Below are 17,986 nucleotides of genomic sequence, written 5' to 3'. Positions count from 1 at the left end.
ATGTCTAGTTATATTAAAAATGTTTAATCACTATTGATTAGAGAAATGCAAATTAAAAGAACTCTGAGGTACTCCCTCATAATTTTCAAACTGGCTAAATGGCAGGAAAAGATAATGATAAAAGTTGGGAGGATGTGGGAAAACTAGGCCCCAATGCATTGTTGGTGAAGTTGTGAAATGATCCAGAGACTTGGAGCACAATTGGGAACTGTACCCAAAGAGCTATAAAATCGTGCATACCCTTTGATACAGCAGTGCCATTATTAGGTCTCTATCCCAAGGAAATCATAACAGGAAAAGGACCTATATGGGCAGAGTTTATATCAACTATTTTTGTGGTAGCAAAGAATTGGAAAATTAGTAGGTGCCCATCAAATGCGAAATGGCTGAATAAGTTATGTTATATGAAGATAATGGAATATTATATTTTTTATAAAAAAAGATAAGTTGATTTTAGAAAAGCCTGAAAAAAGTTCCATGATCTGATGCTGAGCAAAACAAGCAGAACCAAGAATACATTGCACAAAATTACAGCAAGAATATGTGATGGTCAATTATGAAAGATTTCATTCTTCTTGGTGTTTCAGTGATTCAGAACAATCCCAATAGACTTTGAACAGAACATGCCATCCACATCCAGAAAAAGAACTAAGGAGACTGAATGTAAATCAATATATGCTATGTTCATTTCATTTTTCAGTTTTTTTTTACCTTTGCTATGCTTTTTTCCCCTTTTGCTCTGATTTTTCTCTCCCAAAATGATACATAAAGCAGTGTGTTAAAAATAAATTTATTAGAAAAATTTCAAATATAAATAAAGAGGTATATTAGAGAAAACACAAAAGTATGGTTCATGTTCTATTGAATAAGAAAAGATTCCATTTCTTTAGTTCAGTTCAATCCAACATGTCTTAGTATCTCTTATAAGTAAAGAATACAATTTAAAAACAAAAACATCCATTATTATCTACAAGGAGTTCATAGTCAACTTAAACTAAAAATCAAAACAAGAAAATTATCCTGAAATTTCATTTGAAAAATCACGTTAAATATATAATACAGAAATCACAAGTTAGAATGTGTTTAGAATAAAGAAAAAAAAACAAATAAGGGCTTTAAGAAATAAGAGAAGGGAGAAAGCACTTTCAAGTTCAGAGTGAGTATTAGTGGAAAAGTGAATCTGGGAAAGTTGTGAGGGACAAACATGTTAAGTAGATATATATCAAAGTTTAGAAGGATTTCAACAAGAAGTGAAAATGAATACAGGGCATTTCACAAATCAAGCACCAACTACAAGAATTAATAATGATGGAAAGTACAGGATACCTAATACTTAGAGATTATTTTCAGTTGGAATATATAGTGCATAAGTTAAAATAATATGAAACAAGCCCAGAAAATATTATTTGAATTAAGATGATAGAAAATCTTAAATCATTAGGCATAGGAATTTGTTTAATTCTATAAGCAACAACCTATAGAAATTATGCAGAAAAGTGATCTTAGACATTTTTGAGAATAAAATATTTAAATAAGTTATACTAAATCGGTAATAATATATTACATATGAATAATATTGTCTAATAATGTAAAAAAAGTAGAGATTGCACATAAACATAATGTAAGAAAAGTAGAGATTGCATATAAACCAAAAAAGAATGAATGTAGAAATACTGGTCCTATAAATAGACTACTGTGTATTATCAAAATCTAAGTTGCAAAAACTCAAACTCCAAGCAAATCATCCAGCAGATGTGTGAACAGAAAATTAGATGAGTTTGGAATATACTGATAGTGAGAAATAATAAATGGATATTTTATGTACTAATTAAAACTTTTTTTGCTATTAGCCCTATCCCTAGAATCCAACATGTGCATTCCAAATGAAAGATTTATATACAATGATAGCATTAGCAGACAAACTAATGAAATTCTAATTTTATTGAATCAATGGAATATCCAATGTATCCAACAACTAAAATGAATGAAACTATAAAGTACTATAAGAAAGCCCATGTAAATAAAGAAGATCTATATGCATTGGAATATATGGGAGAGGGGAACTTAATCTGGCTTCTGGAAGATCTGGAAGGAAGATTTTCCAGATAGGAATAGAATATGATGAAAGCCATGGAGGCTATAATTAGTGTGACATATATGAATATAAGATGCAAACACATGTGAATAGAGGGCCCATATTAATATTCATTACTTGGATGTAGACATGGATAATATGGTTATTACAATTGCACATATCATTGATCAGGAGAGTACAGTTGTAAATAAAGTAAGAAATGTAAGTAGAAGGTATGATAATGAATGGTTTTGATTAAATCTTCTTGTGTAAGTGCATATTTTTGTCTTGTCTTTATTGCACTGGTTTTGTTAGAAATCTTGGTTTTCATTCCTGAGTTTTCCATTTATAACTTCCTGGAAAATTACTTCTCATCTCTGGCTTTTAATTTCTTCATGCATAAATAGATAATCACTAAGGTCCCTTTGAATAATAAAATGAAAACACTGACCTAGGATTACATGAAAATCCTAAAACTGGATCTAACTACAAAAACTTCATGATGTTGGAATATTTTTAAAATTATGAATTTCAGTATCAGAATTAATTTACTTATCAGGATTCATTCAACAAACTATTTTTAATGCCTCCAGTTTGTCCCTGGACTTCAAGGAAGATTATAAGATAGGGTCTCTGCCTTCAATGAACTTACAGTAGGGTCAGTGGCTTATAGGCCTAGGGATTTGAGCAGGAAGGAAAGTTAGAGGGCCTCTAGTCCAATTCCTTCACTTTTTATATGAGGAAACTTTCGAACAGAGAGAGGTTAAATAACTTTTCCACTGTCACCTTTCTTTCATGTGTCTGTTGTGGAATTGAACCCAGGTCTTCCTGATTTTAAAACTAGAACTATATGTACTTTGTCATGCTGCCTTTCTCTATTGGCATGCATATGGAATGATCTAACAGAAGGTAAAAATGTGACAGTGTAAGAATGCTATTAACAATATTCAAAGGGAGAATATACCTTCCATTTATACCTGTGTGTTATTCTACTTGAATGGATAAATCTGGGGCCCAGCTGGACAGTGGGAATAGGAATTACCAATATTGAAATGTCAAGTGGTATAACAACCATCAATTACTTCAGGAAAACTGCAAATATTCAGAGTGTGAATGATGCATTATGAGCCACTGAAGAGCCCTTTGTTATTGACTGTGCAATGCCAACTTCTTGTCATCTGGCTTCTGACAAGAGAATATGGTTTTCCAAAGTGGAATCATTTTCCTAGGTAAATGTATCTTATGCCCTATTCCACTTCAATGCAACTGACATATTTGGTATTGGATGTCATCCATATGAAGATTTATCATTTAATTATAACTTAGAACATTGACTAAATCCCAGCTGCCTGGGAAAATTACATAACTGAAATACAGGATTCTCAGCAAAACATGGGGAGCTTATTTCTGATCCTCAACCTAGAGGTTTCCTTCACCTGAAATTAGGGTAAAACTTTGAGTTTCACATGAAGAAAGCAGTAATTATAAAGTGTAATATATTCCAAATTAAAAGAAAGAAAGCATGACCAAGGAATCCAAATTAGCTCAGATTCTACCTAGTTATTTGATTTGTTTAACAAAGAGTCAGAAGTGATGATTCATCTCCTTAATTTATGCCTTTTGCCTAACATAACAGTCCTGGGAAGGATACCTCTTATTTCATTATTGTTTCTCTATGAAATAATTGTTTTGTTTACATGAAAGGGGTTCTGTGTGGCATTTCACACCAACATATCCTGAACATCACTAACATATTCCATTAAAATAAACAGACCCTGGTCCAGGGATGATTTCATACATAGAATTTAGTAATAAGTTTCCATTGGTGACTAATAACAAATGATATTGTATTAAGAGTATGAAGATGAGAATTTTAATCCCTGAATTCAACATGTAACTGTATTAGATCTTAAGCAAATGATATATTTATATATATTCCCTACATATTCATTGTTATATATGTTTCTGTGTACAAACACATATAGACATTTGCATTTTGAGTACATATGTATGTTTGCAAGCCCCCACAAATGATACAGGTTTCTCCAGATTGTCTTGACTTCTAAGTTAAGGGACACTAAGGTTGTTCTGAAGAATAAGGAATCAAACTGTTCTTGTACTGTGACTCATTCTTCTCAGTCTTAGGAAGAATCTGTTAAGTAAAGAAAAAAAAGTAAAAACTAGGATTTCTTGAAGTTAGTCAATGTGAAAAAATATAGGTATATGACAGCTATTAATTTCCCCTACCATATGAAAAATATTGAAAACAAAACAAAACAAAACAAAAAAACAATAAGAGTATAGAGAAAAATGCTCAAAACTTGTAATAGCAACAAGTCCTCTAATTCTATTCTCTCCAGGAGTTGATACTTAAAAAAATAAAATGCTTAATGGAATCGTTGAAAAAGTATTTATCTTTCAGGCTAGAGTTCCAATTCTACCGGAAATACTAGCTGTGTGTCTATGGGAAAGCAATTAGCTTAAGCACATAACTCTAGTCTTAGCCATTTCATGTGTAAAAAAGGGACAATAATAGGACCTATTTTATAAGATTATTGTTGGGATAAAAGTAAATAGAAAGTAAAAATTACTAGTACATAACACATTCTGCATTCATATATTCAGGGCTGCCAAGGATAGTTAATCCTCCCAACAAGTATGAATTCATCTCTTCTGATAAAAGTATATTTGCAAAAAAACAGTTCCCCAATTCAAAGAATATTTCATGAGCTCACAACATAACAAACAAGAATAAAAACTCTCATCTCTCAATATTGCTAATAGATTATCTGTGTTTAGGAAAAGATACACAAAGCAGAAAGTGTTAGCTCTTTGTGAAATAAATAACTTAATTACATGTCAATTTATAACTCTTAAAGTCTATAACTTGCCAAAGCAAACTCCTTTATATATAGTAGCCATTAGTGGTGTTAACAAGAGGGTGAAAATAGAAGGACTCATTTTAATTCTATCCAAGGGAGAGCTGGCTTTGGCCAAAGAGAAAAAAAAAAGACGCATATCTTTGCTAATATTTTATTTAAGATTTTATTCATTAGGGAGTTGGTCTATAATTTTCTTTCTCTGTTTTGAACTTAGTGGTTAAGGTGTCAGCACCACATCTGTGTCATACAAGGAATTTGGTAGGATTCTTTCTTTCCCTATTTGTTGAAAAAGTTTACATAGTATAGGAATTAATTGTTCTTTAAGTGTTTTATAGAATTCAGTTGTAAATATATCTGGCCCTAAAGATATTTTTAAGGAGGTCATCAATAGCTTGTTTAATTTCTCTTTCTAAGAAGGGATCATTTAAGAAATGTATTTTCTCCTCTGTTAATTTGGGCAATCCATATTGTTGTAATTACTCATTCATTTCATTTAGAATATCAGATTTATTGGCATACAATTTAGCAAATTAACTCCTAATTATTACTTTAATTTCCTCTTTATTGGTGATAGTTCCCTCTTTTCTTTATTGATACTACTTATTTGATTTTCTTCTTTCCTTTTTCTAAACAAATTAATTAAAAGCTTGTTTATTTTGCTTTTTTTTCATAAAACTTACTCTTAGTTTTGTTTGGTAGTTCAATAGCTTTCTTACTTTCAGTTTTATTAATCTCTACTTTTGTTTTAGAATTTAAAATTTGTTATTTAATTGTGGGTTATTAATTTGTTATTTTTCTAACTTTTTTTAGTTGCATGCCCAAATCGTTGTTCTATTCTTTCTCTGTTTTATTCAAGTATACCTTCAGAGATATAAAATTTCATTGAAGAACTCCTTTGGTTGCATCCAACAAACTTTGGTATGTTGTCTCATTATTGTTGTTTTCTTCAATGAAATTATCAATTGTTTCTATGATTTATTGTTTCACCCACTCATTTTTTAGGATTAGATTATTTAGTTTCCCATTAATTTTTGGTCTACTTTCCTTAGCCCTTTGTTACATGTAATTTTTATTGCATCATTATTTGAAAAACATACATTTACTATTTCTGATTTTTTGTATTTAATTTTGAGGGTTTTTTTTGTCCTAATACATGATCAATTTTTGGGTAGATCCCATGGCTTCCTTCACATCAAAAGAAGATCAAGCCTCTAAATGGTTTTGGTATGACAAAACAGACAAATATTTGCATTGTAATAAATTTCCAGCACAAGATATTTTAGAAGAACTGGAAAGTTCTGCCTCAATCAGATGGGGGAAGGAGAGGGTGAAGCTGTCCAGCACAAGTCCAGCACAAGGACCCAGGGCAGGATATAGGATAAATCTACTGGGAGGCTCTCAGCCAAAAGACAGCAGCATTGGCTATTCTGTTCTGGTTCAGAAACCAGTGGGTTAGCAAACTAGCTGAGAGACCTCGAATATACAAAAAGCAAATAGTGAGCCCTGAACCCCCCAGTATAATGTGAGACTTGGCCACATCCATCCAGCATGAGAAGAAAGCCAACAGCACTGGTCCCATGACATAGTGAAGCTTCTGTCTCCTGTAGAGGAAACTCAGAATATTCTCCTTTTATTTTCCCTAAGAGCAAACTTCAACTTTCAAAATGAGCAGAAAAGCAAAAAGAAAATTGAACAAGGATAGATTTTATAGAGATAGGGAATAACAAACCCTGAGAATACTTAAGACAAAATATCTGCAGATGAAGTCTCAAAGGGTGATATGGATTGGTCTCAAACTAAAAAGGTCCTCTTGGAAAAATTCACAAATATCTTAGAAGAAAAAAGGAGAAAAGAAATGATTGTTTTGCAGGAGAGTTTGGAAAAGGAAACACACAAACTGACTGAAGAAAACTCTTTAAAATGGGTTTGACAAAATGGAAAAGAAGAACACAACTCCTTAAAAACAGATTTGGTGAAGTGAAAAAAGAAAATAACTTCTCATAAAACAGAATTGACAAAATGGAAAAGGAGAGCAACTTCCCCAAAAATAGAATTGGTGAAATGGGTAAAAAAACAAATGAAGAAAACAAATCATTCAAAAGTTCAATTGGCCAAATGCAAAAAGAGGTTAAAAAAAAACTAGCTGAAAAAAGTCATTCACTAAAAAATTAGAATTAAACAAATAAACGCAAATAACTCAATGAGATTTGAAGAATCAAACAAAACAAAACAAAACAAAACAAAAAAGATAATGTAAAATATCTCATCAGGAAAACAACTGATCTTGAAAATAGATCCAGGAGAGAAAATATAAGAAGTATTGGACTACCTGAAAAAAAAGATGGAAAAAAGAGCCTAGATAGCATCTCATAAGAAATCATCAAGGAAAACTGTTCTGATGTCTTAGAACCAGAAGATAGCCATTGAATGAATCTACTGACCACCTCCTGAAAAAGACCCTGAAATGAAAACCCCAAGGAACATTGAGCTAAATTTCAGAATTATTAGATCAAGGAGAAAATATTGTAAGCAACCATCAAAATGATTCAAATCTAGAGGAACCACAATCTGGATTGCCAACGACCTAGAAGCTTCCATTTTAAAGGACTGAAGGGCTTGAAATATAAAATTCTGGAGGGCAAAGGAGTTTGGATTGCAGTCAAGAATCAACTATCCAGCAAAATTAAGCATTAATATTCAGGGGGAAAGATGGGAATTCAATGAAATAAGGGAATTATATTTATTTTTTATGAAAAGTCCAGAGATTAATAGAAAATTTGATCATCAAATACAGAATTAAAGAGAATCATAAGCAAGTAAAAAGAGAAGAAAAAGAAAGTTATATTTTTAAAGGTTAAAATGTTTACATCCATATACAGGAAGATAATATGTTTTAACTCTTGAGAATTGCATACTTCTTAGTGGAATATTTAAAGTTTGAGTATATAATTTGACTTTTTTTTGTAATGATATGAAAAAGAAACTAGGGGTGGGAGAGGGATTGTGCTGAAAGAAAAAGAAAGGGGAGTTAAAATACAGTAAATTACATAACATGAAGAGGCAAAAAAATCTATAATAATTGAGAAAAAGAAGGGAAAGGGAATAATAATGTGTGAACCTTAATCTCATTGAATTTGGATTAAATAATATCAGATATTTAGTTTAAAAGAGAAATTAGTGTCACCCAAACAGGAAGCTACAGAGCTAGAAGAAATAATAACAAAGTTCATCTGGAAGAATAAAACGTTAAAAATTTCAAGGAAATAAACAACAAAAAAAAACTGAAAATGAAGGTGTCCCAGCTGCACCAGATCTAAAACTATATTATAATGTAGTGGTTATCAAAACGATTTGGTATTGGATATGAAATAGAATAGTTGATCATTGGAATAGATTAGATTCATTAGACACAATGGTCAAAAACTATAGTAATCCAGTATTAGGTCAACTCTAAAACCCCAACTTCTAGGATAATAACTCACAATTGATAAAAATTGATGGAAAATTTGGAAAATAGTATGGCAGAAACTAGGCACTAACACCTAACACCCTGTATCAAGATAACTTAGATATGGGTTCATGACTTAGATGTAAAAAATGATACCATCAGTAAATTAGAAGAACAAAAGATAGTCTACCTCTCAGATCTGTGGAGAGACAAAGAATTTGTGGCCACAGAAAAACAAGAGAACATTATAAAAAGCAAAATGGATAGTTTTTAATTACATTAAGTTAAAGAAAAATTTTTGTTTGTTTTTCAACAAAGAAAACCAAATCAGATAAGATTATAAGGGAAGTAGAAATTTGGGGGAAATGTTTGCATTCAAGGGTTCTGATAAAGACCTCATTTCTAAAATACATAGAAACTGACTCAAATTTATAAGAATACATGCCATTCTCCAATTAATAAATGGTCATAATATTTAAACAGACTTTTTTTTTTCTTTTTCTTTTTTTTTTTTATTTAATAGCCTTTTATTTACAGGGTATATGTATGGGTAACTTTATAGCATTGACAATTGCCAAACCTCTTGTTCCAATTTTTCCCCTCCTTCCCCCCACCCCCTCCCCCAGCTGGCAGGATGACCAGTAGATGTTAAAAATATTAAAATATAAATTAGATACACAATAAGTATACTTGACCAAACCGTTATTTTGCTGTACAAAAAGAATTGGACTCTGAAATATTGTACAATTAGCCTTGAAGGAAATCCAAAATGCAGGTGGGCAAAAATATAGGGACTGGGAATTCAATGTAATGGTTTTTAATCATCTCCCAGAGTTCTTTTGCTGGGCATAGCTGGTTCAGTTCATTACTGCTCCATTGGAAATGATTTGGTTGATCTCATTTCTGAGGATGGCCAGGTCCATCAAAATTGGTCATCATATAGTATTGTTGTTGAAGTATATAATGATCTCTTGACCCTGCTTGTTTCACTCAGCATCAGTTCATGTAAGTCTCTCCAGGCCTTTCTGAAATCATCCTGTTGGTCATTTCTTACAGAACAATAATATTCCATAATATTCATATACCACAATTTATTCAGCCATTCTCCAACTGATGGACATCCATTCAATTTCCAGTTTCCAGCCACTACAAAAAGGGCTGCTACAAACATTCGTGCACATATAGGTCCCTTTCCCTTCATTATAATCTCTTTGGGATATAATCCCAGTAGTAACAATGCTGGAACAAAGGGTATGCACAGTTTGATAACTTTTTGAGCATAGTTCCAAATTGCTTTCCAGAATGGTTGGATGTATTCACAGTTCCACCAACAATGTATTAGTGTCCCTGTTTTCCCACATCCCTCACAACATTCCGCATTATCTTTCCCTGTCATTCTAGCCAGTCTGACAGGTGTATAGTGGTATCTCAGAGTTGTCTTAATTTGCATTTCTAAGATTAATAATGACTTGGATTATCTTTTCTTATGGCTAGAAATAGTTTCAATTTCTTCATCTGAGAATTGTCTGTTCATATCCTTTGACCATTTATCAATTGGAGAATGGCTTGATTTTTTATAAATTAGAGTTAATTCTCTATATATTTTGGAAATGAGGCCTTTATCAGAACCTTTGACTGTAAAAATATTTTCCCAGTTTATTGCTTCCCTTCTAATCTTGTCTGAATTAGTTTTATTTGTATAAAACCTTTTCAGTTTGGTATAGTCAACATTTTCTATTTTATGGTCAGTAATGATCTCTAGTTCTTCTTTGGTCATAAATTCCTTCCTCTTTCATAGGTCTAAGAGGTAAACTATCCTGTGTTCCTCTTATTTATTTATAATCTCATTCTTTATGCCTAGGTCATGAACCCATTTTGACCTTATCTTGGTATACGGTGTTAAGTGTGGATCTAAAACATGTAATTCTCTCCAAGCCTCTCTGTATTTATCCTGTTGGTCATTTCTTATAGAACAATAATATTTCATAACATTCATATACCACAATTTACCCAACCATTCTCCAATTGATGGGTACCCACTCAGTTTCCAGTTTCTAGCCACTATAAAGAGGACTGCCACAAACATTCGTGCACATACAGGTCCCTTTCCCTTCTTTATGATCTCTTTGGGATATAAGTCCAGCAGTAGCACTGCTAGATCAAAGGGTATACACAGTTTGATGACTTTTGGGGCATAATTCCAGATTGCTCTCCAGAATGGTTGGATCCATTCACAACTCTACCAACATGCATCAGTGTCCCAGTTTTCCCGCATCCCCTCCAACAATCATCATTATTTTTTCCTGTCATTTTAGCCAATCTGATGGGTGTGTAGTGGTATCTCAGAGTTGTCTTAATTTGCATTTCTCTGATGAATAGTGATTTGGAACACTCTTTCATATGAGTGGAAATAGTTTCAATTTCATCATTTGAAAATTGTCTGTTCAAGACAATTCTCAGATGAAGAAATTGAAACTATTTCCAGTCATATGAAAAGATGCTCCAAGTCATTATTAATCAGAGAAATGCAAATTAAGACAACTCTAAGATCACTACACACCGTCAGTAGCTAAGATGAAAGGAAAAACATAATGATGATGGAGATGAGGAAAACTGGATAATAGATCATTGTTATGAGTTGTGAACAATCCAACCATTCTGGAGAGTAAGTTTGAGACTATGCTCAAAAGTTATCAAACTGTGCATACATTTTGTTCCAGCATTGTTACTACTGAGGATTATATCCCAAAGATTAATGAAGGAAAGGGACTATATGTGCACGAATGTTATGCACAGCCCTTTGTAGTGGCTGGAAACTGGAAACTGAATGGATGTCCATCAGTTGGAGTAGCTTGAATAAATTGTGGTAATGATATTATGGAATATTTTGTTCTGTAAAAATGACCAACAGATGATTCAGAAAGGCCTGGAGAGACTTACACGAACTGATGCTGAGTGAAATAAGCAGGACCAGGAAATCATTATATACTTTAACAACAATACTATATGATGACCAGTTCTGATGGACCTGGCCATCCTCAGCAACGAGATCAACCAAATCATTTCCAATGGAGCAGTAATGAACTGAACCAGCTACGCCCAGAGAAAGAACTCTGGGAGATGACTAAAAACCATTACATTGAATTCCCAATCCCTATATTTATGCCCACCTGCATTTTTGATTTCCTTCACAAGCTAATTGTACAATATTTCAGAGTTTGATTCTTTTTGTACAGCAAAATAACGTTTTGGTCATGTATACTTATTGTGTATCTAATTTATATTTTAATGTACTTAACATCTACTGGTCATCCTGCCATCTGGGGGAGTGGGTGGGGGGTAAGAGGTGAAAAATTGGAACAAGAGGTTTGGCAATTGTTAATGCTGTAAAGTTACCCATGCATATATCCTGTAAATAAAAGGCTATTAAATAAAAAAAAAAAGTAAATTGTCTGTTCATATCCTTTGACCATTTATCAATTGGAGAATGGCTTGATGTCTTATAACTTAGAGTCAATTCTCTATATGTTTTGGAAATGAGGCCTTTATCAGAACCTTTAACTGTGAAGATGTTTTTCCCAGTTTGTTGCTTCCCTTCTAATCTTGTTTGCATTAGTTTTGTTTGTACAAAGCCTTTTTAATTTGATGTAATCAAAATTTTCTATTTTGTGATCAATAATGATCTCTAGTTCATCATTGGTCACAAATTTCTTCCTCCTCCACAAGTCTGAGAGATAAACTATCCTATGTTCCTCTGATATTTTTATAATCTCGTTCTTTATGCCTAAATCATGGACCCATTTTGATTTCATCTTGGTATACAATGTTAACTGTGGATCCATGCCTAATTTCTGTCATACTAATTTCCAGTTATCCCAGCAGTTTTTGTCAAATAATGAATTCTCATCCCAAAAGTTAGGATCTTTGGGTTTGTCGAACGCTAGACTGCTATAGTTGATTATTCTGTCTTGTGAACCTAACTTAATCCACTGATCAACTAATCTATTTCTGAGCCAATACCAAATGGTTTTGGTGACTGCTGCTTTATAATATAGTTTTAAATCAGGTACAGCTAGGCCACCTTCATTTGATTTTTTTTTTCATTAATTCCCTTGAGATTCTCGATCTTTTGTTCTTCCATATGAATTTTGTTTTATTTTTTCTAGATCATTAAAATATTTTCTTGGAAATTTGATTGGTATAGCACTAAATAAATAGATTAGTTTAGGGAGTATTGTCATCTTTATTATATTTGCTCAGTCTCCAAGAGCACTTAATATTTTTCCAATTATTTAGGTCTGATTTATTTGTGTAGAAAGTTTTTTGTAATTTTGCTCATACAATTCCTGACTTTCCTTTGGTAGATAGATTCCCAGATATTTTATGCTATCGACAGTTATTTTGAATGGAATTTCTCTTTGTATCTTTTGTTTTGTTGGTGATGTATAAAAATGCTGAGGATTTATAGGGATTTATTTTGTAGATCCAAACATTTTGTAGAGCAATTTGGAACTATGTCCAAAGGGCTATTAAACTGTGCATACTCTTTGATCCAGCAGTATCTCCACTGGGTCTGTATCCCAAATAGATCATAAAAATAGAAACAAACCCACATGTGTAATATTGTTTATAGCTGCCCTTTGTGGTGGCAATGAACTGAAAGCTGACTGTATGTTCATCAGTTGGACAAAGGCTGAATAAGTTATGGCTAATGCTATGGAATATTATTATCCTATAAGAAATTATTGACTGCATGATTCCAGAAGGGCCAGGAGAGAGTTACATGAAACGAAGCTAAGTAAAGTGAGAAGAATCAAGAGATGATTTTACATAGCAACAAGAAGATTGTGAGATGATCAATTGTAATGGACCTGGCTCTTTTCAAGAATGAGGTGATTATCCATCTAACAGAGTTGTGATGGGGAGAACTGTGTACTTCCATAAAGAGAACTGTGGGGAGTGAATGTGGATCGCAACATAGTATTTTCAGTTTTTTGTTGTTTGTTTGCTTTTTGTTTTCTTTCCCATTTTCTTTCCTTTTTGTTCTGGTTTTTTTGTGAAGCATGATAAATTTAGAATTATTTATAGTAGAAGTGTATAGGTTTAACATATAGTGGATTATTTGCTTTCTAAGAGAGTGGTTGGGGGAAGAGAGGAAGAGACAATATGGAACACAAAGTTTTGCAAGGATGAATGTTGAAAACTGTGTATATATAGTTTGAAAATATAAAGTTAAATAAATTAAAATAGCTTATTTAATTGAATGTCCATCTTTTCCCCTAAATATAATGATTAAATTTGCTGGATAGTTGACTTAGGGCTGCAGTACAAGTTCCTTTGCCTTCTGAAATGTCATATTTCTGGACATTTGATCCTTTAAGTAGAAGCTGCTAGGCCCTGACCAATCTTGATTGTGGTTCCTCAGTATTTGAATTGTTTCTGTATGGCTGGTTGCAATATTTTCTCCTTGATCTGATAGTTCTGGAATTTAGCTACAATATTTCTTGGAATTTTCACTTAGAAGTCTCTTTCAGGAGGTAATTGGTAGATTATTTCAAAGGCTATTTTACCCTCTTTTTTTAAGACATCAGGGCAGTTTTCCTTGATAATTTCTTGAAAGATATTGTTTAGGATCTTTATTCTTTATCACTTTCAGGTAGTCCAATAATTCTTAGATTGTCTCTCCTGGATCTATTTTCCTAATAAGTTGCTTTTCCAATGAATTATTTTACATTTTCTTCTATTTTTTTTCATTTTTAAATTTTGTTTGACTGATTCTTGATATTTTGTTGAATCATTCACTTCCATTTGCTCAATTATGTTTTTTAGTCAATTCTTTTCTTCAGTTCATTATTTTAAAATCTCCTTTTGCATTTGACCAAGTGAAATTTTAAGATAGTTGTTTTGTTCATTGGATTTTTTTCCATTTTATTAATTTTGTTTTTCAAGGAGTTGTTTTCTTTTTTCCAGTTTCCCAAAACTGTTTTGAGGAGTGATTTTCTTCAGACAATTTATGTGTTTCCTTTTCTAGAGTTCTCATTTCCTTTTCCCATTTTCCTTCTACCTCTTTTTAAAGATTCTTTTTGAATTCTTACAAGAAAGCCTTTTGAAATGGAGACCAACTTAAATAACCCTTGAAGGCTAAATCTAGAAATCATTTGCCTTTAGTGTCCTCAGAATTGGAGATCTGTTCTTCTCAGTCTCCATAAAAAAAAAAAAAAAAAAAAAAAAAAAAAAAAAAAAAACTAACTATGGTCAGAACTCTTTTTGATTTTTTTACTCATTTTTCAAGAGCGAAGTCTGCCCTTAGGGCAAAGGGTAGTTGTCCCAAGCTTTCTCTATGGGCAACAGCAACTTCAAGTTGCTCTAGGGCTGATGCTTCTGGCTTTCTTCCCTTTCCATACTAGGTAGATGTGGCCATGTTCTACTTGTTTTGCTGCGGTTCAGGGGTTCACTATTTGAATTTTTTGGTTGTGTTGGAGGTCTCACAGCTAGTCTGCTGATCTACTGGCTTCTGAATAAGACAGAGTAGAAAATGCTACTGTATTTTGGTTCAGAGTCTCCCATTGGATTCTCATGACCCACAGAGACCTCTCTTCCCTGGGTCTCCCTATGTGGCACTGTGTTGTACTGGGCTGCAACTGTCCTTGCCTGATTGAGACAGACATTTCTTGGAGTTCTTCTAAAATATCTTCTGCTGGAAATGTATTATATTTAAAATATTTCTCACTCAGAATTCTGTCACTCATTCAGTGACTTGATCTGGTATTGATCTTGAGTAAGTTACGAAGAGCTCAGACAAAGACTTGTTTACTGTCCACTATCTTTATTCCCCCTCTAAAACATTAATTTTCTATGAAAAATAATCAGAAATATGATGATTAAAGGCAAAATTAGAAAGGTTATCCTTTGTAAGAGGATTAGACTGGGGGGCAGAGCCAAGATGGCGGAGAAGGCACACGCGACTTTCTAAGCTCTTCTCTTACTCTCTCTATCAATATTATATCGAGCCTCAAAAATAGTCTTGACTGCTACAATTCGTAAAGATAAGAAGTAGAACAACTCAACAGCCAAAGAAAATCTGCAGTCTCGCCAAAAAGGGTTTGGTCCGGGGCTAGAGGGGAGATCAGCGCAGACTGGGAGAGAAATTAGATTCCCAGGAGAGCCTCAAACCGTAAATGAAAGCACAGATCTCAGCACCAGCTCGCAGCCCCAACCCGCAGTACGGGGCTTTTCCTTGGGACAGTTGTGATCCTGCATGGCAAGAGGGCACAGCCCGGGTTAGCCTCCAATCTGTGCAGTGGGGGGCTCGGCTTGGGGCCACAGAGCTTTCCCAGGGTTGATTTGTCGGGCAGAGATGCTGGGGCAGAGACACTGGGGCAGAGACGCTGGGGCAGAGTTCCGGGCAGAGTTCGGTAGAATTGGCGGTCTACGGTCAGCTGCTAATATTCACAGTCCCAAAAGAGGCTCTGGCCTGGGGCAGTGACATTTTCACCCCTTAGTCTCTAGCCGAGGGCAATCGCTAACCCACACAGCCCAACTGGGCACTTCAATAGCTCGGCCAGTGCTGAATCCACCTCCTGTTGGGGGAAGGGAAAACTCTCACTCAGAGCACTCCCATACCTCGGAGCCGAAAATCGGTTTACATCTCTCCTGTTCTGCAGAGGAAGCTGGTAACCCCCTTGCCTAGGAGACATACCCTAAAGGCTTCAAAACATGAATAAAAAGATGAAAAGAATGATTGACAGCTTCTATGCAGAAAAAGAGCAGGTCAGCAAATCTAAAGAGACAGGAAACAGCAAAAATGCACCAGACTGTCCTTCTTTACATGATGCTCTCATAAAAGAGACCATTAAAAGTCTCAAAAGAGAGTTAGAAGATAAATGGGGAAAGGAAAGAGAAGCCTTACAAGAGAGCAACAACTTCCTGAAATACGAATTGGAAAAGATAAAAAATTCAGGAAGTGCAGGGAAACAAAATTTGTGAATTGGAAAAAATAAAAAAATCTCAAGAAAGTAAGAATTGTGAATTGGAAAAAGTAAAGAATTCATTAGAAAGTAGGATTTGTGAATTGGAAAAGACAAAGAACTCGCAAGAAAGTAGGATCTGTGAATTGGAAAAAGAAAATAATTCACTAAAAAAAAAAATTAGTGAAATGGAAAAAAATTCCACAGACCAAAACAATACATTCAAAAACTCAATTGGACATATACAGAAAGAAGTAAAAAAAGCTAATGAAGAAAATAATTCTTTAAAAATTAGAACTGAACAAATTGAAACTAATGATTCATTGAGACAGCAAGAATCAGTCAAGCAAAAACAAAAAAATGACAAACTGGAAAAAACCACGAATTATCTACTTGCAAAAACGACAGACTTGGAAAATAGATCTAGGAGAGATAATCTGAGGATTATTGGACTTTCTGAAAACTATGATGAAAAAAAGAGCCTAGATACTATTTTACAAGAAATCATCAAAGAGAACTGCCCAGATGTAATAGAATCAGAAGGTAAAATAGGCATTGAAAGAATTCATCGAACACCTTCTGAAAGAAACCCTAAAATAAAAACCCCAAGGAATATTGTGGCAAAATTTCAGAACTATCAGATTAAGGAAAAAATTTTACAAGCAGCCAAAACAAAAAAAAAAAACAATTTAAATACCGAGGTGCCACAATAAGGATCACCCAAGATCTGGCTGCCTCTACATTAAAGGACCGAAGAGCCTGGAATTTGATTTCCGAAAGGCACAAGAACTTGGGATGCAGCCAAGAATAAACTATCCAATTAAACTGAGCATTTTCTTCCAGGGAAGAAGATGGACATTTAATGAAACAAATGAATTCCATTTGTTTCTAAGGAAAAAACCAGAACTAAACAAAAAATTTGATCTCCAACCACAGAACTCAAGAGATGCAAAAAAGGTAAAAATAACTCTTGAGAATTGTATTTCTGTTGTGGATATACAAAAAGAATACATGTATAATTTGATTTTACTGATATAACATAAAAAAGGGAAGTATGTATAGAAAAGGGATGATGGCAGAATAAGGTGGGAAGGAGGGATAAAAAGAGGGAAACCACATCCCACAAAGAGGCAAAGGAAACTTATCATATCTGAGGGAATTTAGAGAGGGGGAGGAACATTGTGTGAATATTACTCTCATCAGAGTTGGCTCAAAGAAAAAATAATTGACGTCTGTTTTAGAGAAAATTCTCTCTTGCGTCATTAAAAAAGGGGGAGAAGAAAAGGGAAAAGAAAAAGAGTAATAAGGGAAGGAAGGGGAAAAGATTCAAAGGGGGGGAGGGACGGATTCTAAAGAGGGTAAGCATCGTGATACAAGTGGGGTACATAAGTTCAAAAAGGGGAAAGGGGGTTGGGGGAGGCAAGAAAAAGTAAAGCATAATCTGGGGTTATTAGGATGGCAGGAAATACAGATTTAGTAATTCTAACCATAAATGTGGATGGGATGAATTCCCCCATAAAGAGGAGGCAGAGAGCAGACTGGATCAAAAGTCAGAACCCTACAATATGTTGTTTACAAGAAACACATTTAAAGCAGGGAGATACATATAGAGTAA

Source organism: Sarcophilus harrisii, chromosome 2, assembly GCF_902635505.1.
Source record: "Sarcophilus harrisii chromosome 2, mSarHar1.11, whole genome shotgun sequence".
NCBI classification, from domain to species: Eukaryota; Metazoa; Chordata; class Mammalia; order Dasyuromorphia; family Dasyuridae; genus Sarcophilus; species Sarcophilus harrisii.
The sequence above is the reverse complement of the archived record's forward strand: the minus strand, read 5'-3'. Positions refer to the sequence as shown.